Below are 23,764 nucleotides of genomic sequence, written 5' to 3'. Positions count from 1 at the left end.
GAGGGTCATAGTGGGAGGAGCCAGTGCACACCAGGTAGTCATAAATCTTTCTAGAGTGCCCAGCCTCCTTCGGAGCCCGCTATTCCCCATGGTCCTTACGGAGTTCCCAGCATCCACTAGGACATCAGAGAAAAATGGCCGTACTGATGTGTCCTCTTACATCTAGTTGGGATTCCGGAGGTCACAATGCCGACGCCGGGATCCCGACTAGCAGTGAAATGCCGCTGCCGGAATACCGGCACCACAGCCTATTCTCCCTCTGTGGGTGTCCACGAAACCCATAGAGGGAGAATACCACCGTGCCCGCAGCGTGGCAAGTACAGCGAGCCCACAAGGGCCTTTTTAACACTCGCCCCGCTGTCGGCATTACAGCAGCCGGGATCCCGCTGTCGGGATTGTGACAACCAGGATCCTTTCCGCCAGCATTTCATACTGATCCTCTATATTCTGTGTGTGACTGCGACAGTATTTACATACGAAATGCTATGCTACTATGTGTTTCCTGGAAAACACTGGAACGTGGCATTTCGGATGCAGATACAGCCGCAATTGCACATGGAATATAGGCATGCTGCATACCATTTTAATCAGTGGAAGCTGCTCATGACAGGATGTAAGAGGACACATCTGCACACCAGTAAGGGTTGTACGTATTTCAATTATATCTACACTTATGAGTGAAGAGGTGGAACTGGGCTCTAGCGGGCGTTCTCACACAGGCAGTGCTCAGTTCAGGTGTGTTCTGATATGCAGAATCGGACGTACAGTAAGCGTAAAAATGCTTGGAAAGTACAGGCTGGTACAAGTGCACACTGAAGGCTAGTACCAAACTAAGGGCATAATTCAGTATGGATCGCAAAAGCAAAATCTTTCTATAATGGGCAAAACGATGTTACACTGCAGGGTGGGCAGATATAACATGTGCAGAGAGCGTTAGATTTGGGTGGGGTGTGTTCAAACTGAAATCTAAATTGCAGTGTAAAAATAAAGCAGCCAGTATTTACCCTGCACGGAAACACTGCACCCACCCAAATCTAACTCTCTGCACATGTTACATCTGGCCCACCTGCAGTCAGAGCCAGCGCAAACAACTCAGCAAAGGGATGCAGTGCAGGGAGGCGCCAGGAATGGGCGTTATGTGTGTAAGCGTCACTGGTACAGGGGGTGTTACGTGTGTAAGCGTCACTGGTACAGGGGGCGTTACGTGTGTAGGCGTTACGTCATTGGTAAAGTGGGCGTTACGTGTGTAAGCATCACTGGTACAGGGGGGCGTTATGTGTGTAAGCGTCACTGGTACAGGGGGCGTTACGTGTGTAAGCATCACTGGTACAGGGAGCGTTATGTGTGTAAGCGTCACTGGCACAGGGGGCGTTACGTGTGTAAGCGTCACTGGTACAGGGGGCCTTGCGTGTGTAAGCGTCACTGGTAAAGGGGGCGTTGCGTGTTTGTAAGCGTCACTGCTACACGGGGCCTTGCGTTTGTAAGCGTCACTGGTAAAGGGGGCATTGCATGTTTGTAAGCGTCACTGCTACAGGGGGTGTTGCGTGTGTAAGCATCACTGGTACAGGAAGGCGTTATGTGTGTAAGCGGCATTGGTACAGGGGGCGTTACGTGTGTAAGCGTCACTGGTACAGGGGGTGTTACGTGTGTAAGCGTCACTGGTACAGGGGGTGTTACGTGTGTAAGCATCACTGGTACAGGGGCGCGTTACGTGTGTAGGCGTTACGTCATTGGTAAAGTGGGCGTTACGTGTGTAAGCATCACTGGTACAGGGGGCGTTATGTGTGTAAGCGTCACTGGTACAGGGGGCGTTACGTGTGTAAGCATCACTGGTACAGGGGGCGTTATGTGTGTAAGCGTCACTGGTACAGGGGGCCTTGCGTGTGTAAGCGTCACTGGTACAGGGGGCCTTGCGTGTGTAAGCGTCACTGGTAAAGGGGGCGTTGCGTGTTTGTAAGCGTCACTGCTACAGGGGGTGTTGCGTGTGTAAGCGTCACTGGTACAGGGGGCGTTACGTGTGTAGGCGTTACGTCATTGGTAAAGTGGGCGTTACGTGTGTAAGCATCACTAGTACAGGGGGCGTTACGTGTGTAAGCGTCACTGGTACAGGGGGCGTTACGTGTGTAAGTGTCACTGGTACAGGGGGCCTTGCTTGTGTAAGCGTCACTGGTAAAGGGGGCGTTGCGTGTTTGTAAGCATCACTGCTACACGGGGCCTTGCGTATGTAAGCGTCACTGGTAAAGGGGGCGTTGCGTGTTTGTAAGCGTTACTGCTACAGGGGGTGTTGCGTGCGTAAGCATCACTGGTACAGGGAGGCGTTACGTGTGTGAGCGTCACTGGTACAGGGGGCGTTACGTGTGTAAGCGTCACTGGTACAGGGGGCATTATGTGTGTAAGCGTCACTGGTACAGGAGGTGTTACGTGTGTAAGCATCACTGGTACAGGGGGCATTACGTGTGTAAGCGGCACTACTACAGGGAGCATTATGTGTACACGTGTCACTGTTTTGTAAAGTATGGGAGGGCGCAAATTTATAGTTTGCAGGAGGGCGCCGAACACCTTAGCACCGGCCCTGCCTGCAGTGCACATGGTTTTGCCCATTAGAGTAAGATTTAGGCCCTAAGTGCATGTATAGGGGGCGGGAGCAACTCTACAAACAACGAAAATGTGCATTTTGTTTTACATGTACGCAATGAGGGAAACATACATCAGATTTCCGCACATCTCTGCATCAGTACCAGTTCCACAACATAGTAGAGATGTGGCTTGTCAGTTCTAGTACTAAATATAAAAGACGTATTGCACTATTTGTACAGTATCTAAAAAAATGCAATGACGTGTCATGTTCACACAAGGGAATGTTGTCTTGATAATTATTGCTGAATGCAAAAGTTCCATTTTCAATATGAAATGTAATGAAATACAACAACTGTATATGGTGTTTTCCCCTTTAAAAATCAAATGGGGTCCTCTTGCTGCACACACATAAGTTGGGTTCGGCTGAGTACTCCCTTAGTCCCCATCACAACTCTAAATTAGGTTATGCCTATAAGATTGTCCTCCCTCCAGCACAAAATGGGTTTTAAAGTTTTATACCTTGTAGCTGGATTTGCTCTTAACTCTAAACCCTCCCCCTGACTCGTAGTCATCCCCCTGACTCTATGTACTTTGTACATTCCCACTTATGCCTTCCCGGTATGCAGGAGAGTAACGTCTGCAAACCATTAACAGACATAATTAACTGTTGGGTATATACCAGGGCCCTCATTCCGAGTTGATCGGTCGCAAGGCGAATTTAGCAGAGTTACACACGCTAAGCCGCCGCCTACTGGGAGTGAATCTTAGCTTCTTAAAATTGCGACCGATGTATTCGCAATATTGCGATTACTAACTACTTAGCAGTTTCAGAGTAGCTCCAGACTTACTCTGCCTGTGCGATCAGTTCAGTGCTTGTCGTTCCTGGTTGACGTCACAAACACACCCAGCGTTCGCCCAGGCACTCCCACCGTTTCTCCGGCCACTCCTGCGTTTTTTCCGGAAACGGTAGCGTTTTCAGCCACACGCCCCTGAAACGCCGTGTTTCCGCCCAGTAACACCCATTTCCTGTCAATCACATTACGATCGCCGGAGCGAAGAAAAAGCCGTGAGTAAAAATACTTTCTTCATAGTAAAGTTACTTGGCGCAGTCGCAGTGCGAACTTTGCGCATGCGTACTAAGCGGATTTTCACTGCGATGCGATGAAAAAGAACGAGCGAACAACTCGGAATGAGGGCCCATATACATATTACGTAGTGCTGAATACAGAAGTTAATTAATCATGAACCTCAGTCCCAATAAATACGGGACGAACATAAAAATTCCACACAGATAAGGCTTTGGTTGAAATTGAACTCATGACTCCAGTTTAGTGATGCAGCAATGCTACAGAATGTGCCACGTTGCTGCACAAATAGTCCAAATGTCACCCTTCAGATGTGTCCTCATACACTATTACTGCAGTCACGCCAAACATCCCTGCTCAGTGCGCCAGGTCTGGCGTAATTCAGCTTGCGGCAGTCTTCTTTTTTTGCATTTTTTCGCTTAAATGTGCATCTTAAACGCATATGCAATTCAGCCAAACCACTTCACAAGACTGCACTGATATATCTGACATGAGCACTTATTTATTTATTACCAGTTATTTATATAGCGCACACACATTCTGCAGCACTTTACAGAGAATATTTGCTCATTCACATCAGTCCCTGCCCCAGTGGAGCTAACAATCTATATTCCCTACCACATGTACACACAGACACATTCACACTAGGGTTAATTTTGTTGGGAGCCAATTAACCTACCAGTATATTTTTGGATTGTGGGAGGAAACCGGAGTACCCGGATGAAACCCGCGCAAGTACGGGGAGAATATACAAACTCCACACAGTTAGGGCCATGGTGGGAATCGAACCTATGACCTCAGTGCTGTGAAGCAGTAATGCTAACCATTACACCATCCGTACTGCCCTACATCTGTGTACGTCTGAACCTGTATATTGGGGGTCATTCCGAGTTGATCGCTCGCTAGCAGTTTTTAGCAGCCGTGCAAACGCATAGTCGCCGCCCACGGGGGAGTGTATTTTCACTTTGCAGGAGTGCGAACGCCTGTGCAGTAGAGACCAGCCCTGTAGTTACTTATCCTGTGCGATGATTGCTGCGACGAGTGACACGGTAATGACGTCAGATACCCGCCCAGCAAATGCCCGGCCATGCCTGCGTATTTCCAAACACTCCCAGAAAATGGTCAGTTGACACCCAGAAACGCCCTCTTCCTGTCAATCTCCTTGCGTTCGGCTGTGCGAATGGAATCGTCTCTAGAACCAGTGCAACACCAAAGGACTTCGTACCCGTACGAAGCGCGTGCGCATTGCGGTGCATACGCATGCGCAAATTAGCTGTTTTTTTCACTGATCGCTACGCAGCGAACAACGGCAGCTAGCGATCAACTCGGAATGACCCCCATGATGCGGCGGTCATGGCTTTTTTTCTGCACCAAGTTCCGTTGTGCTTCAAAGTTTCTATTTTATCATTTCATGGGATTACCTGTGTTCCTGCAGCGTTCTGCAACTTTTACTATTTTCTTTTTAAAAACATCACATCTTCGTCGCTTTCCCCTTTCTTGGTACTGCATACACGCACACATCAAAGGTCTATCATTACTCTAAAGATACAAAACAGTAATAGTGCAAGTCAGTAACAAGCTGGCTTTACAAGGTCCAAGTTATTCAGAAATAAATGATCAATGACAGTAGAAATATTATTCATAATTTAAATAAATTACGTGCTACAGTAATATAATTAGACAAGAATAACATAAAAATATCTATTACCTGTATATTAAACTGAATAATGTTAAATAATAATAAAATAGGGGGATGGAGGGTGAATAAATCACAGAAGGAAAAAGGAAATCTTAAATGATGCAGAGTTCTGATACGATACCTAGAAAATATGACAATCTAGGGATATATTAATGTGAATGTTCTACAATACAATAATGTCCTTATGACTTATTAGAAAACAAATATGGTGCAATAAAATGAAAAAAAAAAAAAATTAAGAATTTATTCACCGGTAATTCTATTTCTCGTAGTCCGTAGTGGATGCTGGGAACTCCGTAAGGACCATGGGAATAGACGGGCTCCGCAGGAGACTGGGCACACTAAAAGAAAGATTAGGTACTATCTAGTGTGCACTGGCTCCTCCCTCTATGCCCCTCCTCCAGACCTCAGTTAAGGAAACTGTGCCCGGAAGAGCTGACATTACAAGGAAAGGATTTGGAATCCAGGGTAAGACTCATACCAGCCACACCAATCACACCGTACAACTCGTGATAACTATACCCAGTTAACAGTATGAACAAAAAACTGAGCCTCATTCAAAAGATGGCTCATAACAATAACCCTTAAGTTAGGCAATAACTATATACATGTATTGCAGAGAGTCAGCATTTGGGACGGGCGCCCAGCATCCACTACGGACTACGAGAAATAGAATTACCGGTGAGTAAATTCTTATTTTCTCTGACGTCCTAGTGGATGCTGGGAACTCCGTAAGGACCATGGGGATTATACCAAAGCTCCCAAACGGGCGGGAGAGTGCGGATGACTCTGCAGCACCGAATGAGCAAACTCAAGGTCCTCCTCAGCCAGGGTACCAAACTTGTAGAATTTTGCAAATGTGTTTGAACCCGACCAAGTAGCAGCTCGGCAAAGCTGTAATGCCAAGACCCCTCAGGCAGCCGCCCAAGAAAGAGCCCACCTTCCTTGTGGAATGGTCTTTTACTGATTTATGATGCGGCAGTCCAGCCGCAGAATGTGCCAGCTGAATCATGCCACAGATCCAGCGAGCAATAGTCTGCTTTTAAGCAGGAGCACCCAGCTTGTAAATAGCGAGTCAGTTTTTCTGACTCTAGCCGTCCTGGAAACATAAATTTTCAGGGCCCGGACCACGTCCAGCAACTTGGAGTCCTCCAAGTCCCTAGTAGCCGCAGGCACCACCATAGGTTGGTTCAAATGAAACGATGATACCACCTTAGGGAGAAATTGGGGACGAGTCCTCAATTCTGCCCTTTCCATATGGAAGATCAGATATGGGCTCTTACATGACAAAGCCGCCAATTCTGACACACGCCTAGTCCAAACTAAGGCCAAAAGCATGACCACTTTCCACGTGAGATATTTTAGCTCCACGGTCTTAAGTGGCTCAAACCAGTGGGATTTTAGGAATCCAACACAACGTTAAGATCCCAAGGTGCCACTGGTGGCACAAAAGGAGGCTGAATATGCAGCACCCCTGTAACAACGTCTGAACTTCAGGCAGTGAAGCCAGTTCTTTATATATTCCAACTGCAACTTCGGAATATATAGAATCCAGTGGTGTTGCCGTTTCACTTCCAGAGAAAGTGATACGCTGTCCAGCAACTGCTCTCTTGATCTCGCTTTTATGAGATCATCCAAGTATGTGATAATAGTGACACCTTGCTTCCGCAGGAGCACCATCATATCCGCCATTACCTTGGTGAAATTGGTAATGACAATCCCGTACCGCAATTCTGAGGTACGCCTGATGAGGTGGATAAATGGGGACCTGAAGGTATGCATCCCTTATGTCCCGATTCACGATAAAGTCTCCCCCTTTTCAGGCTTGCAATGACCGCTCTTAGCGATTCCAGCTTGAACTTGAACCTTTTCAGGTATATGTTCAGGGATTTTAATTCAATATGGGTCTAACCGAACCGTCTGGTTTCGGGATTACAACATGGTCGAATAATAACACCCTCTTGTTGAAGGAGGGGACCCTTGACCACCACCTGTTGAAGATACAATTTGCGAATTGCAGTTAACACTGGCTCCCTCTCTTGGGGGGAAGCCCGCCGGGTCATCGGTGAGGGGGCATCTTCTCACAGTCCAGCCTGTATCCCTGCGACACAATTTCTATTGCCCAGGGATCTAACAGGGAGTGAACCCACTTGTGGCTGAACTTACGAAGGCGTGTCTCCACCGGGCCTAGCTCCGCCTGTGGAGCCCCAGCGACATGCGGTGGATTTTTGTAGAGGCCGGCGAGGACTTCTGTTCCTGGGGACTAGCTGTGTTGTACAGCTTCTTTCCTCTGCCCCCGGCTCTGACAAGAAAGGACGCACCTCAGACTTTCTTGTTTCTTTATTCGAAAAGCTGCATTTAATAATGTCGTGCTTTCCTAGGCTGTGCAGGAATATAGGGCAACTAGCAGAATTACCAACTATAGCTGTGGAGACCAGGCCAGAGAACCTTTCTCCACACAATCCTTAGCCTTCCATATGCCTCTTAAGTCGGCATCATCTGTCCAATGTATATTCTACAGGACACGTCAAGCAGAAATCGACATAGCTTTGACTCTAGGACCCAGTATACTCATGTCCCTTTGGGCATGCTTTATAATTATATATCTATCACTTAAGACAGCATCTTAATATATTTATATGCATACTAGGGTCTCAATCTCTGCTGATAAGGTACCTGTCCACGCTGCCACAGCGCTATAAACCCATGCCGACACAATCGCCGGTCTGGGTAGTATACTAGAATGTGCACACTATCTGCAGGATCCCTGAGAATAGCTAGTGCAAACAGGACACCCAAGGGGAAGATTCTCAACACATCCTGGCCCTAGTGGGGAAAGGATACAGCCTGAGAACTCTCTTGTGGGAAGCTGCCGTCTCTTGTCTGGAGATTCATGCTCTTTTTCCTCATGAGAGGAGGGAAATTTACCTCAGCATTCTTCCCCTTAACATGTGTACTCTCGTGTCAGGGACAGATGAGTCATCAGTGATATGCAAATCATCTTTTATTCCAATAATCATATATTGAATATCTTTTAGCCCTCTTGGCTGTAAATTTGCATTATCATAGTCGACAGTGGAGTTAAACTCCGTGTCGATACCAGTGTTTGTTATTTTGGATAGTGAGCATAGAGAGACTCTGAAGGTCTCTGTGACATAGGGACAGACATGGGTAGATTTCCTGTCTGTTCCCTAACCTTTTGTGCAATAATTTTACCTCAGCACTTACACATATCCAAACAGGTGTCGGCGCTGTCGACGGAGACACCCTCCCACACACATATCCGCTCTATCACCTCCTTAGAGGAGCCTTTTACCTCAGACATGTCGACACACGCGTACCGACACACCACACACACAGGGGATGCTCTATTTGAAGACAGTTCCCCCACCAGGCCCTTTGGAGAGACAGAGAGAGAGTATGCCAGCACACACCCCAGCGCTATATAACCCAGGGATTACACTACAACTCAGTGTTTACCCAGTAGCTGCTGTATATACAAATTTTGCGCCTAAATTTATGTGCCCCCCCCCTCTCTTTTCACCCTTTGTGTACCCGGATACTGCAGGGGAGAGCCTGGGGAGCTTCCTTCCAGCTGAGCTGTGAAGAGAAAATGGCGCCGGTGTGCTGAGGAAGAAGGCCCGGCCCCCTCAGCGGCGGGCTTCTGTCCTTTTATGCACTTTAATGGCGAGGTTTTTTACACATATACAGTACTAGACTGTATTATGTGTGTTTTTATTGCCAAAAGGTAATCTAATTGCAGCCCAGGGCGCCCCCCCCCAGCGCCCTGCACCCACCAGTGACCGGAGCGTGTGGTGTGCTGTGGGAGCAATGGCGCACAGCTGCAGTGCTGTGCGCTACCTTATTGAAGACCGGAGTCTTCAGCCGCCGATTTTCTCCTGGAATCTTCCGTCTTCTGGCTCTGCAAGGGGGACGGCGGCGCGGCTCTGGGAACGGACGATCGAGGTCGGGCCCTGTGTTTGATCCCTCTGGAGCTAATGGTGTCCAGTAGCCTTAGAAGCACAAGCTAGCTGCAAGCAGGTAGGTTTGCTTCTCTCCCCTCAGTCCCTCGTAGCAGTGAGTCTGTTGCCAGCAGATCTCACTGAAAATAAAAAACCTAACAAATACTTTCTTTTCTAGTTAGCTCAGGAGAGCCCACTAGGTGCATCCAGCTCTGGCCGGGCACAGATTCTAACTGAGGTCTGGAGGAGGGGCATAGAGGGAGGAGCCAGTGCACACCAGATAGTACCTAATCTTTCTTTTAGTGTGCCCAGTCTCCTGCGGAGCCCGTCTATTCCCATGGTCCTTTACAGAGTTCCCAGCATCCACTAGGACGTCAGAGAAATAATGTTGAAAAGATTTATCTTTAGGTTTCAAAAAAGTAACACAAAGACATTGGGAGGAATTCAATTAGCCCCATTACATTTTTTTTGTGTGTGATTTTTTTTCTTTCTTCCAATTCAATTATCTCCTGTTTTTTTGCACCCGAAAATTATCTATTTTTAGGTGAAAACACATAGGGGTATATTCAATTGGTGTCGAAAACTGCTGTCTGTCGAAAAGACGGCAGTTTTTGACTTTTTAAGGTCGAAACGTGATTCGACCTATTCAGTCCTATTCGACAAGTCGTGGAATTCGAAAACGGGGCCAAAACCTGCCCTTTCGACTATCTCAGTTCGACTTTAAAAAAAGTCGAACTGAGATGGGGACTGCAGTGCCGGAGACGGGGAGAGCCGAGGCGGGGACGAGGTGAGCAGCGCTGGAGGACAGCCGCCGCTCACAGCAACGTCCACCCAGCTCCAGCAAGCGAGACCTTGCTTGCTGGAGCCGGGTGGACGCTGCCGTGAGCGGCAGCTGTGAGAGAGGGGGAGACGGGGAGCGGCGGCTGTGAGACAGGAGGGACAGGGGTGAGCCGCGGGCAGACGGGGGAGAGCAGCGCTACAACAGCGGCTATATAGCTGCTGCTATAGCGCTGCTCTCCCCCGTCTGCCCGCGGCTCTCCCCCGTCTCCCCTTCCCCCAGCGCATCTCAATTCGACTTTTGTAAAAGTCTAATTGAGGTGTCCATTAAATAGGCCAGGTCGGATCCATTCCGACAAATGAATGTCGGAATGGATCCAACTTCAATTGAGTATACCCCATAGAATCCATGATAAGTTCATGGACCTATGTGTTTTCACACTCGCGATCGCAAAAATGGGGCTGATAAAAAAACAACAACCCCGGTAACTGCTGGCTTCAGGGATAATTGGATAGCCCCAGTAGATCAATTATCCAAATGAAAATTACCGCGGCTAATTGAATTCCCCCCATTGTCTTTGCTGTGGAGGTGGAATGGGATGTTATTCCTGAGTGCAGATTTGCAGGGTGGCTCCGACAGTCTACATGAAACATCTTTCCCATTTGAATCCAGGTCTCAAGCTGTAAGTTTCCCCAAATAACTACCTCTAGAATAAAGATGCAGTGATACAATCAATTATACTATTTACAGCCATTCCTTGGAGATGGAAATCATTTACACTAAGGACATGCAATTCTTCTGCCAGGACTGCAGGGAGAACGTGCCTTACGCTATGGGTGTGTATGAAACTCATAGTGTAGCCTCACACAAGATGTATCAGTAACATGCAGAAGGCTCTCAGTCATATTTATCAGGAATGCAGAGCATGTGCAATAACTCTACAGCAGTTACCCAGCTACAGAAATATACAGAATTCTAGCAAGATATGCTTTTATCAATATGACAGAGTGACGCTGATATTGCTGTTGATACATGTAATCTTTGGTACGGGGTGCTGAAATAAAAAAAATAATGGAACGTGGATATCTTTTCACCTTTCTCTGTGTCATGCTTTCAGTTCGCTCATGCAGACTGTCACTGATATAAGGATCATAAATATCTACGGGAAAAGTGTACAAGCAAATATTCTGTATTAAATGATAGCTGACTGTATATGAATAGAACAGATTCTGGGGGTGAATCAGACCTGATCGATGCTGTGCGTTTTCGCATAGCGGGCGATCAGCAATAGACTGCGCATGCGTATTCACCGCAATATTCACATGCTTCGGCCAACAACGAGCATCGCCGGTCAGCGACAGTGTGGTGCAAAAATTTCATTTGCACGGGCGTTTGCCGTTAGTGGGTGGTAACTGTTTACTGAGAGTGTCTGGAAAAACGCAGGCGTTCCCAGGGAGGGTGTCTGACATCAGCTCCGGCCCCGATCAGCCTGTTCTCATCGCACTGTAGGAGTAAGTCCTGGGCTGCGTGGAGACTGCACACTGTGGATTTTTGCAGCTCGGCGTACACATGCGATCGCACACTTGCACGGCTAATTTACACTCCCCTTTATGTTTGTTATGAATTTTCTAAGTAAGAAGCATATACAGATACAGCTGTCTTTAAAGGGGTGTGGTATGCAAGGTCGACCACACTAGGTCGACCACTATTGGTTAACAGTAAGTAGGTTGACATGGTTTCTAGGTCGACAGGGACTCTAGGTCAACATGTACTAGGTCGACATGACATAAGGTTGACGTGAGTTTTTGCACTTTTTTTGGTGTCGTTTTCTCCGTACAGTGACCGGGAACCCCAATTAGTGCACTATGCAAGGTGCATCGCTCCGCTACCGCAGTGCTCGGCACAGGTTACCGTTCCCAACTGTAGTCCATGTAGATCGTAAAGTATGAAACATTTCAAAGAATGAAAAATGTTTTGGGAAAAACTCATGTCGACCTTTTGTCATGTCGACCTAGAGTTCCTGTCAACCTAGAAACCATGTCGACCTACTTACTGTCGACCAATAGTGGTCGACCTAGACAGTGTCGACCTAAGTTTTGTCGACCTAGAGACCGGATACCCTTTAAAGTCACGTTGGGAAATGTATTGCATTGGTCGTGTTGTACTACAGTGCACTGTTTTTGTGTTGTGAAAATCTTGGAGAATGCAGACTTTTAAAAAAAGATTAAAAAAAAAAAAGGTTTGTGGGGACAATGTGGGAAAGAGGAGACACATCTGGTCTGATACTGCCGAGCTGATTATTGTCCTAACTGGTGCACTCACCCACCTGATCACACATGGGATGAGGGGGCAGCTACTGACAGACATCCAGCACACTTCCTGAGTCACATGGGTTGCTTTATGCAGAACTCTGCAGACCTCTATCACAGGAGTAAAGTTTCCCTAGTCATCCACTAGAAAAGGATTGGGTTGTGACTGACTGACTGACGTTCTCAAGCAAAACCGTATACCAACTTGAGCAGTGCATATCTCCAAAACAGGGCATTTTCAGTATTTACGTACATGTATATATAGGCAGCACCTTTATAATGGTCGCTCTCTTACTTCAGACAAAGGAAACAACATGACAGCTTCCACAAATTTCACTCAGCCCCTACTTATTCCAAAACTAAAAAATGAAAAGCAGTGTTATACACATTGCTGCCAGTATGTGGTTAACATACCGCCTGTCTGGATCCTGGCTGTCTCAATACCGACGCCGGGATGTTGACGGGGGTACTATACTGCCGCTGGAATACCGGCGAGGTAGATTTCCCCTCTATGGGTGTCCACGACACCCACAGAGGGAGTATAGGACCTGTGGACCGAGCCCGCAAAGGGCTTCGTTGTGCTCACCCACTGCCGGCATTCTAGCGCTTGGTATATTAACATTCGGTATCTCGTGCGGCGGGTTCACATACTTTGCTGCCTGTGCTGCTATGCCCTGCAGTATACTCTAAAGCAGAGGTTCTCAAACTGTGTCACGGCTCCCTGGGGTGCCTCGGGACATTGCAGGGGTGCCCTGGGTTGGTGGTCCAGAACCAATTCAAATTATTTATGGTCAATGTAATAGGCAAAACCAGTGCTGGTGGCTGCCAGTCATAAAATATGTGGATAAACAGAAGCAAATCCTGTCCCTCACCACACAACTGACCCTGAGGAAGACATACTGTATAAAAACTATTTACTTAATTTTATATATTTTCTCTGATTTCTCTATAAGAAACTTTTGGACTAGGGGTGCCGTGAAAAATACTTCATATACTCTAGGGCACCGTGACTCAAAAAAAATGTGAGAACTACTGCTCTAAACACTCACCCATTTCAAACAGGTCGATAGGGTATGTCACAACATATGAGGACAGTATGAACACTACTCGGACTGGCAAGTTATTTGAGTACAGAGCAGAACAAGGCTGATACAGTGTTCATGTACTCACCTGATAAAGATTTCATTTTAATGCATTAGAAGGATTTTTTTTTATCTCCAGGTGACTTTAACATCTTGGTTTTTTTTTTTACCAGCAACCTTTGGGGAGTATCCAATTAGTTGCACTACTATTTCAGCACGAAAAAAAAAAAAGGGTATTATCGCAATTTTAGTCCGACTGTCATTATCCGGCTGTACAATTACAGACCGTTTCTTTCAGATGAAAAAGTGACCCGTTTTCTGGCAATAATACATGGGATCCGGTAAAGTTCCCAATCCCATGTATTATCACAGCTCTGAGGGCTGGTTATTGGGGATTATAATGTTCTGATAAGTGCTAGGAAGCGTGGCTCTTTGGATAGCCCCCAGCGAATCCACTAGCAGCAGTAATTTAGCACAGCTAATTTGATACTGCCCTTAGGGAGAGATGTACTAAGCAGTGATAAAAATAAGAATTTACTCAGCGGTAATTCTATTTCTCGTAGTCCGTAGTGGATGCTGGGAACTCCGTAAGGACCATGGGGAATAGACGGGCTCCGCAGGAGACTGGGCACTCTAAGAAAGAATTAGGACTACTGGTGTGCACTGGCTCCTCCCTCTATGCTCCTCCTCCAGACCTCAGTTAGGGAAACTGTGCCCGGAAGAGCTGACACAACAAGGAAAGGATTTGGAATCCCGGGTAAGACTCATACCAGCAACACCAATCACACCGTACAACTCGTGATACTATACCCAGTTAACAGTATGAACAACAACTGAGCCTCACTGAACAGATGGCTCAGAACAATAACCCTTTAGTTAGGCAATAACTATATACAAGTATTGCAGACAATCCGCACTTGGGACGGGCTCCCAGCATCCACTACGGACTACGAGAAATAGAATTACCGGTGAGTAAATTCTTATTTTCTCTGACGTCCTAGTGGATGCTGGGAACTCCGTAAGGACCATGGGGATTATACCAAAGCTCCCAAACGGGCGGGAGAGTGCGGATGACTCTGCAGCACCGAATGAGCAAACTCAAGGTCCTCCTCTGCCAGGGTATCAAACTTGTAGAATTTTGCAAACGTGTTTGATCCCGACCAGGTAGCAGCTCGGCAAAGTTGTAAAGCCGAGACCCCTCGGGCAGCCGCCCAAGAAGAGCCCACCTTCCTCGTGGAATGGGCCTTCACAGATTTAGGATGCGGCAGTCCAGCCGCAGAATGTGCAAGTTGAATCGTGGAGCAGATCCAGCGAGCAATAGTCTGCTTAGAAGCAGGAGCACCCAGCTTGTTGGGTGCATGCAGGATAAACAGCGAGTCAGTCTTTCTGACTCTAGCCGTCCTGGAAACATAGATTTTCAGGGCCCGGACTACATCCAGCAACTTGGAGGCCTCCAAGTCCCCAGTAGCCGCAGGCACCACAATAGGTTGGTTCAAATGAAACGCTGATACCACCTTAGGGAGGAATTGGGGACGCGTCCTCAATTCTGCTCTGTCCATATAGAAGATCAGATAGGGGCTTTTACAGGACAAAGCCGCCAATTCTGACACCCGCCTAGCCGAAGCCTAGGCCAAAAGCATGACCACTTTCCACGTGAGATATTTTAATTCCACGGTCTGAAATGGCTCAAACCAATGTGATTTTAGGAAATCCAACACAACGTTGAGATCCCAAGGTGCCACCGGGGGCACAAAAGGGGGCTGAATGTGCAGCACTCCCTTAACAAACGTCTGAACTTCAGGCAGTGAAGCCAGTTCTTTTTGAAAGAAAATAGACAGGGCCGAAATCTGGACTTTAATGGAACCCAATTTTAGGCTCATAGTCACTTCTGACTGTAGGAAGTGCAGAAAACGACCCAGCTGAAATTCTTTTGTGGGGGCCTTCATAGCCTCACACCAAGCAACATATTTTCGCCATATGCGGTGATAATGCTTTGCTGTCACATCTTTCCTAGCTTTTATCAGCATAGGAATGACTTCAACCGGAATGCCCTTTTCCATCAGGATCCGGCGTTCAACCGCCATGCCGTCAAACGCAGCCGCGGTAAGTCTTGGAACAGACAGGGCCCCTGCTGTAGCAGGTCCTGTCTGAATGTCTGAGAGGCAGAGGCCAAGGGTCCTCTGAGATCATTTCTTGCAGTTCCGGGTACCAAGTCCGTCTTGGCCAATCCGGAACGATGACTATAGTTCTTACTCCTCTCTTTCTTATTATCCTCAGCACCTTTGGTATGAGAGGAAGAGGAGGGAACACATAAACCGACTGGTACACCCACGGTGTCACTAGAGCGTCCACAGCTATTGCCTGAGGGTCCCTTGACCTGGCGCAATATCTTTTTAGCTTTTTGTTTAGGCGGGACGCCATCATGTCCACCTGTGGCCTTTCCCAACGGTTTACAATCAGTTGGAAGACTTCTGGATGAAGTCCCCACTCTCCCGGGTGGAGGTCGTGCCTGCTGAGGAAGTCTGCTTCCCAGTTGTCGACTCCCGGAATAAACACTGCTGACAGTGCTAACACGTGATTTTCCGCCCATCGGAGAATCCTTGTGGCTTCTGCCATCGCCATCCTGCTTCTTGTGCCGCCCTGTCGGTTTACATGGGCGACCGCCGTGATGTTGTCTGACTGAATCAGCACCGGCTGGTTTTGAAGCAGGAGTCTTGCCTGACTTAGGGCATTGTAAATGGCCCTTAGTTCCAGAATATTTATGTGTAGGGAAGCCTCCTGAATCGACCATTGTCCTTGGAAGTTTCTTCCCTGAGTGACTGCCCCCCAACCTCGGAGGCTTGCCTCCGTGGTCACCAGGACCCAGTCCTGTATGCCGAATCTGCGGCCCTCTAGTAGATGAGCACTCTGCAGCCACCACAGCAGAGACACCCTGGCCCTCGGGGACAGGGTGATCAGCCGATGCTTCTGAAGATGCGATCCGGACCACTTGTCTAACAGATCCCACTGTTTCTCCGGGAGAAACACCTTCTTCTGTTCTGTGTCCAGAATCATACCCAGGAACAGCAGACACGTCGTAGGAACCAGCTGCGACTTTGGAATATTCAGAATCCAGCCGTGCTGTTGTAGCACTTCCTGAGATAGTGCTACTCCGACCAACAACTGCTCCCTGGACCTCGCCTTTATAAGGAGATCGTCCAAGTATGGGATAATTATAACTCCCTTCTTTCGAAGGAGTATCATCATTTCGGCCATTACTTTGGTAAATACCCTCGGTGCCGTGGACAGACCAAACGGCAACGTCTGGAATTGGTAATGGCAGTCTTGTACCACAAAACGGAGGTACACCTGGTGAGGTGGGTAAATGGGGACATGCAGGTAAGCATCCTTGATGTCCAGTGATACCATGTAATCCCCTTCTTCCAGGCTTGCAATAACCGCCCTGAGCGATTCCATTTTGAACTTGAACCTCCTTATATAAGTGTTCAAGGATTTCAAATTTAGAATGGGTCTCACCGAACCGTCTGGTTTCGGTACCACAAACATTGTGGATTAGTAACCCCGTCCCTGTTGAAGGAGGGGAACTTTTATTATCACCTGCTGGAGGTACAGCTTGTGAATTGCCGCCAGCACTACCTCCCTGTCCGAGGGAGTGTCTGGCAAGGCTGATTTGAGGTAACGGCGAGGGGGAGACGTCTCGAATTCCAGCTTGTATCCCTGAGATACCACTTGTAGAACCCAGGGATCCACCTGTGAGCGAACACACCGGTCGCTGAAATTCCGGAGACGGGCCCCCACCACACCTGGCTCCACCAGTGGAGCCCCAGCGTCATGCGGTGGATTTAGTGGAAGCAGGGGAGGATTTTTGTTCTTGGGAACTGGCTGTATGGTGCAGCTTTTTCCCTCTACCCCTGCCTCTGGGCAGAAAGGACGCGCCTTTAACCCGCTTGCCTTTCTGGGGCCGAAAGGACTGTACCTGATAATACGGTGCTTTCTTAGGCTGTGAGGGAACCTGAGGTAAAAATGTCGACTTCCCAGCTGTTGCTGTGGAAACAAGGTCCGAGAGACCATCCCCAAACAATTCCTCACCCTTGTAAGGCAAAACCTCCATGTGCCTTTTAGAATCCGCATCACCTGTCCACTGCTGAGTCCATAATACTCTCCTGGCAGAGATGGACATTGCATTTATTCTAAATGCCAGCCGGCAAATATCCCTCTGTGCATCTCTCATAGATAAGACTACGTCTTTAATATGCTCTATGGTTAGCAATATAGTGTCCCTGTCAAGGGAATCAATGTTATCAGACAGGGAATCAGACCACGCTGCTGCAGCACTACACATCCATGCTGAAGCAATAGCAGGTCTCAGTATAGTACCTGAGTGTGTATATACAGACTTCAGGATAGCCTCCTGCTTTCTAACCGCAGGCTCCTTTAAGGCGGCCGTATCCTGAGCCTTTTTTGACAAGCGTGTGAGCGCTTTATCCACCCTCGGGGATGTCTCCCAGCGTAACCTGTCCTCTGGCGGGAAAGGGTACGCCATCAGTAACTTTTTAGAAATCACTAGTTTCTTATCGGGGGAAGCCCACGCTTCTTCACACACTTCATTCAACTCATCTGATGGGGGAAAAACCACTGGTTGCTTTTTCTCCGGAAACATAATACCCTTTTTAGTGGTACCTGGGTTAATGTCAGAAATGTGCAACATATTTTTTATTGCCGTAATCATGCAACGGATGCCCCTTGTGGATTGCGTATATGTCTCATCCTCGTCGACACTGGAGTCAGACTCCGTGTCGACATCTGTGTCTGCCATCTGAGGTAGCGGGCGTTTTTGAGCCCCTGATGGCCTTTGAGACGCCTGGGCAGGCACTGGCTGAGAAGCCGGCTGTCCCACGGCTGTTACGTCATCCAGCCTTTTATGTAAGGAGTTGACACTGTCGGTTAATACCTTCCACATATCCATCCACTCTGGTGTCGACCCCGCAGGGGGTGACATCACATTTATCGGCACCTGCTCCGCCTCCACATAAGCCTCCTCATCAGACATGTCGACACAGCCGTACCGACACACCGCACACACACACAGGGAATGCTCTGACTGAGGACAGGACCCCACAAAGTCCTTTGGGGAGACAGAGAGAGAGTATGCAAGCACAGACCACAGCGCTATATAAACAGGGATTTACACTACACATAGTGATTTTCCCTATAGCAGCTATAATACACAGTTTTGCACCTAAATTTAGTGGCCCCCCCCTCTCTTTTTTACCCTATTGAGCCTGGAAACTGGGGAGCGTCCTTCCAGCGGAGCTGTGAAGAGAAAATGGCGCCAGTGTGCTGAGGGAGATAGCCCCGCCCCTTTTTCGGCGGGATTCTCCCGCTCTTTATATTAATATTATGGCAGGGGATTATTACACATATATAGTTTATTAGACTATATTATGTGTTTTTTGCCATTTTAAGGTAATCTAATTGCAGCCCAGGGCGCCCCCCCCCCCCCAGCGCCCTGCACCCATCAGTGACCGGAGTATGTGGTGTGCATGGGGAGCAATGGCGCACAGCTGCAGTGCTGTGCGCTACCTTAATGAAGACCGGAGTCTTCAGCCGCCGATTTCCAGGACGTTCTTCTTGCTTCTGGCTCTGCAAGGGGGACGGCGGCGCGGCTCCGGGACCAGACGACCGAGGCTGGGCCTGTGTTCGATTGCTCTGGAGCTAATGGTGTCCAGCAGCCTAGAAGCCCAAGCTAGCTGCAAGTAGGTAGGTTCGCTTCTCTCCCCTAAGTCCCTCGTAGCAGTGAGTCTGTTGCCAGCAGATCTCACTGAAAATAAAAAACCTAATAAATACTTTCTTTTCTAGGAGCTCAGGAGAGCCCCTAGTGTGCAACCAGCTCGAGCCGGGCACAGATTCTAACTGAGGTCTGGAGGAGGGGCATAGAGGGAGGAGCCAGTGCACACCAGTAGTCCTAATTCTTTCTTAGAGTGCCCAGTCTCCTGCGGAGCCCGTCTATTCCCCATGGTCCTTACGGAGTTCCCAGCATCCACTAGGACGTCAGAGAAAGTGGAGAAGTGAGCCAGTGGAAAAGTTGCCCATGGCAACCAATCAGCATTGACGTAACATTTATCATTTGCATTCTATAAGAGTATACAGAGCAGCTGATTGGTTGCCATGGGCAACTTCTCCGCTGGCTCACTTCTCCACTTTTATCAGTGCTTGGTACATGTCCCCCTGAGTCACTGTTCATAGAAGCAATTCCTCAGGTCGTCTTCCCAACTGAATAAACTGTAAAAAAATCACCAGAGATAAAATAAGAATTTACTTACCGATAATTCTATTTCTCGTAGTCCGTAGTGGATGCTGGGAACTCCGTAAGGACCATGGGGATTAGCGGCTCCGCAGGAGACTGGGCACAAAAGTAAAGCTTTAGGACTACCTGGTGTGCACTGGCTCCTCCCCCCATGACCCTCCTCCAAGCCTCAGTTAGGATACTGTGCCCGGACGAGCGTACACAATAAGGAAGGATTTTGAATCCCGGGTAAGACTCATACCAGCCACACCAATCACACCGTACAACCTGTGATCTGAACCCAGTTAACAGCATGATAACAGAGGAGCCTCTGAAAAGATGGCTCACAACAATAATAACCCGATTTTTGTAACAATAACTATGTACAAGTATTGCAGACAATCCGCACTTGGGATGGGCGCCCAGCATCCACTACGGACTACGAGAAATAGAATTATCGGTAAGTAAATTCTTATTTTCTCTGACGTCCTAGTGGATGCTGGGAACTCCGTAAGGACCATGGGGATTATACCAAAGCTCCCAAACGGGCGGGAGAGTGCGGATGACTCTGCAGCACCGAATGAGAGAACTCCAGGTCCTCCTCAGCCAGGGTATCAAATTTGTAGAATTTAGCAAACGTGTTTGCCCCTGACCAAGTAGCTGCTCGGCAAAGTTGTAACGCCGAGACCCCTCGGGCAGCCGCCCAAGATGAGCCCACCTTCCTTGTGGAATGGGCTTTTACAGATTTTGGCTGTGGCAGGCCTGCCACAGAATGTGCAAGCTGAATTGTACTACAAATCCAACGAGCAATAGTCTGCTTAGAAGCAGGAGCACCCAGCTTGTTGGGTGCATACAGGATAAACAGCGAGTCAGATTTCCTGACTCCAGCCGTCCTGGAAACATATATTTTCAAGGCCCTGACTACGTCCAACAACTTGGAGTCCTCCAAGTCACTAGTAGCCGCAGGTACCACAATAGGTTGGTTCAGATGAAACACTGAAACCACCTTAGGGAGAAAATGAGGACGAGTCCTCCAATTCTGACACGTGCCTGGCCGAGGCCAGGGCCAACAACATGACCACTTTCCATGTGAGATATTTTAACTCCACAGATTCAAGTGGTTCAAACCAATGTGACTTTAGGAACCCCAAAACTACATTGAGATCCAAGGTGCCACTGGAGGCACAAAAGGAGGCTGTATATGCAGTACCCCTTTTACAGACGTCTGAACTTCAGGTAGTGAAGCTAGTTCTTTCTGGAAGAAAATTGACAGGGCCGAAATTTGAACCTTAATGGACCCCAATTTTAGGCCCATAGACACTCCTGTTTACAGGAAATGCAGGAATCGACCTAGTTGAAATTCCTCCATCGGGGCCTTACTGGCCTCGCACCACGCAACATATTTTCGCCAAATGCGGTGATAATGCTTTGCGGTTACATCCTTCCTGGCTTGACCAGGGTAGGGATGACTTCATCCGGAATGCCTTTTTCCTTCAGGATCCGGCGTTCAACCGCCCTGCCGTCAACCGCAGCAAGTCTTGGAATAGACAGGGTCCTTGCTGGAGCAGGTCCCTTCTTAGAGGTAGAGGCCACGGGTCCTCCGTGAGCATCTCTTGAAGTTCCGGCTACCAAGTCCTTCTTGGCCAATCCGGAGCCACGAGTATAGTTCTTACTCCCCTCCGTCTTATAATTCTCAGTACTTTTGGTATGAGAGGAAGAGGAGGGAACACATACACTGACTGGTACACCCACGGTGTTACCAGAGCGTCCACAGCTATTGCCTGAGGGTCCCTTGACCTGGCGCAATACCTGTCCAATTTTTTGTTTAGGCGGGACGCCATCATGTCCACCTTTGGTTTTTCCCAATGGTTTACAATCATGTGGAAGACTTCTGGGTGAAGTCCCCACTGTCCCGGGTGGAGGTCGTGCCTGCTGAGGAAGTCTGCTTCCCAGTTGTCCACTCCCGGAATGAACACTGCTGACAGTGCTATCACATGATTTTCCGCCCAGCGAAAAATCCTTGCAGCTTCTGTCATTGCCCTCCTGCTTCTTGTGCCGCCCTGTCTGTTTACGTGGGCGACTGCCGTGATGTTGTCCGACTGGATCAGCACCGGCTGACCTTGAAGCAGAGGTCTTGCTTGGCTTAGGGCATTGTAAATGGCCCTTAGCTCCAAAATATTTATGTGAAGTGATGTCTCCAGGCTTGACCACAAGCCCTGGAAATTTCTTCCCTGTGTGACTGCTCCCCAGCCTCGCAGGCTGGCATCCGTGGTCACCAGGACCCAGTCCTGAATGCCGAATCTGCGGCCCTCTAGAAGATGAGCACTCTGCAACCACCACAGGAGAGACACCCTTGTCTTTGGTGACAGGGTTATCCGCTGATGCATCTAAAGATGCGATCCGGACCATTTGTCCAGCAGGTCCCACTGGAAAGTTCTTGCGTGGAATCTGCCGAATGGAATTGCTTCGTAGGAAGCCACCATTTTTCCCAGGACCCTTGTGCACTGATGCACTGACACTTGGCCTGGTTTTAGGAGGTTTCTGACTAGTTCGGATAACTCCCTGGCTTTCTCCTCCGGGAGAAAACACCTTTTTCTGGACTGTGTCCAGGATCATCCCTAGGAATAGAAGGCGTGTCGACGGGATCAGGTGCGATTTTGGAATATTGAGAATCCAACCGTGCTGCCGCAGCACTATCTGAGATAGTGTTACCCCGACTTCCAACTGTTCCCTGGATCTTGCCCTTATCAGGAGATCGTCCAAGTAAGGGATAACTAAAACTCCCTTCTTTCGAAGGAGTATCATCATTTCGGCCATTACCTTGGTAAAGGCCCGGGGTGCCGTGGACAATCCAAACGGCAGCGTCTGAAACTGATAGTGACAGTTCTGTACCACAAACCTGAGGTACCCTTGGAGAAGGGTAAATTGGGACATGTAGGTAAGCATCTTTGATGTCCAGAGAGACCATATAGTCCCCTTCTTCCAGGTTTGCAATCACTGCTCTGAGTGACTCCATCTTGAATTTGAACCTTTGTATGTAAGTGTTCAAGGATTTTAGATTTAAAATTGGTCTCACCGAGCTGTCCGGCTTCGGTACCACAAATAGTGTGGAATAGTACCCCTTTCCCTGTTGCAGGAGGGGTACCTTGATTATCACCTGCTGGGAATACAGCCTGTGAATGGCTTGCAATACTGTCTCCCTGTCTGAGGGAGACGTCGGTAAAGCAGACTTTATGAAACGGCGAGGGGGAGACGTCTCGAATTTCTTGAGACGGGCCCCCACCGTGCCTGAGACCGCTTGTAAAGCCCCAGCGTCATGCTGAGGACTTTGCGGAGGCGGGAGAGGGCTTTTGTTCCTGGGAATTGGCTGTTTGCTGCAGCCTTTTTCCTCTCACTCTGCCACGGGGCAGAAATGAGGCGCCTTTTGCCCGCTTGCCCTTATGGGGCCGAAAGGACTGCGCCTGATAATACGGCGTCTTCTTAGGTTGAGAAGCTACCTGGGGTAAAAATGTGGATTTTCCAGCCGTTGCCGTGGCCACCAGGTCTGTTAGACCTACCCCAAATAACTCCTCCCTTTTATAAGGCGATACTTCCATATGCCTTTTGGAATCAGCATCACCTGACCACTGTCTTGTCCATAACCCTCTTCTGGCAGAAATGGACAGCGCACTTACTCTTGATGCCAGTCGGCAAATATCCCTCTGTGCATCACGCATATATAGAAATGCATCTTTTAAATGCTCTATAGTTAGTAATATACTGTCCCTATCTAGGGTATCAATATTGTCAGTCAGGGAATCCGACCAAGCCACCCCAGCACTGCACATCCAGGCTGAGGCGATTGCTGGTCGCAGTATCACACCCGTGTGAGTGTATATACATTTTAGGATATTTTACTGCTTTCTGTCAGCAGGTTCCTTAAGGGCGGCCGTATCCGGGGACGGTAGTGCCACCTGTTTAGACAAGCGTGTGAGCGCTTTATTCGC

The 23,764-nt window shown here is 48.4% G+C and overlaps 1 protein-coding gene across 5 annotated transcripts in view; it reads right to left on the bottom strand.

Annotated features, from left to right (window-relative positions):
- Positions 1–23,764, bottom strand: part of GCNT4 (glucosaminyl (N-acetyl) transferase 4) — a 120,766-nt gene that overhangs the window by 27,474 nt on the left and 69,528 nt on the right. For 3 of the 5 annotated variants that reach the window (XM_063963840.1, XM_063963842.1, XM_063963839.1), the window contains one exon: positions 5,084–5,201. The exons of 1 other annotated variant lie outside the window; for it this stretch is intronic. The gene's annotated coding sequence lies outside the window, so the exon portion shown is untranslated. Of the gene's footprint in view, positions 1–5,083; positions 5,202–11,195; positions 11,261–23,764 lie in introns of all 5 variants that reach the window. One more of the 5 variants, XM_063963841.1, reaches the window with a different exon arrangement.

This window comes from Pseudophryne corroboree, chromosome 1 (assembly GCF_028390025.1).
Source record: "Pseudophryne corroboree isolate aPseCor3 chromosome 1, aPseCor3.hap2, whole genome shotgun sequence".
NCBI lineage: Eukaryota > Metazoa > Chordata > Amphibia > Anura > Myobatrachidae > Pseudophryne > Pseudophryne corroboree.
The sequence above is the reverse complement of the archived record's forward strand: the minus strand, read 5'-3'. Positions and strand labels throughout refer to the sequence as shown.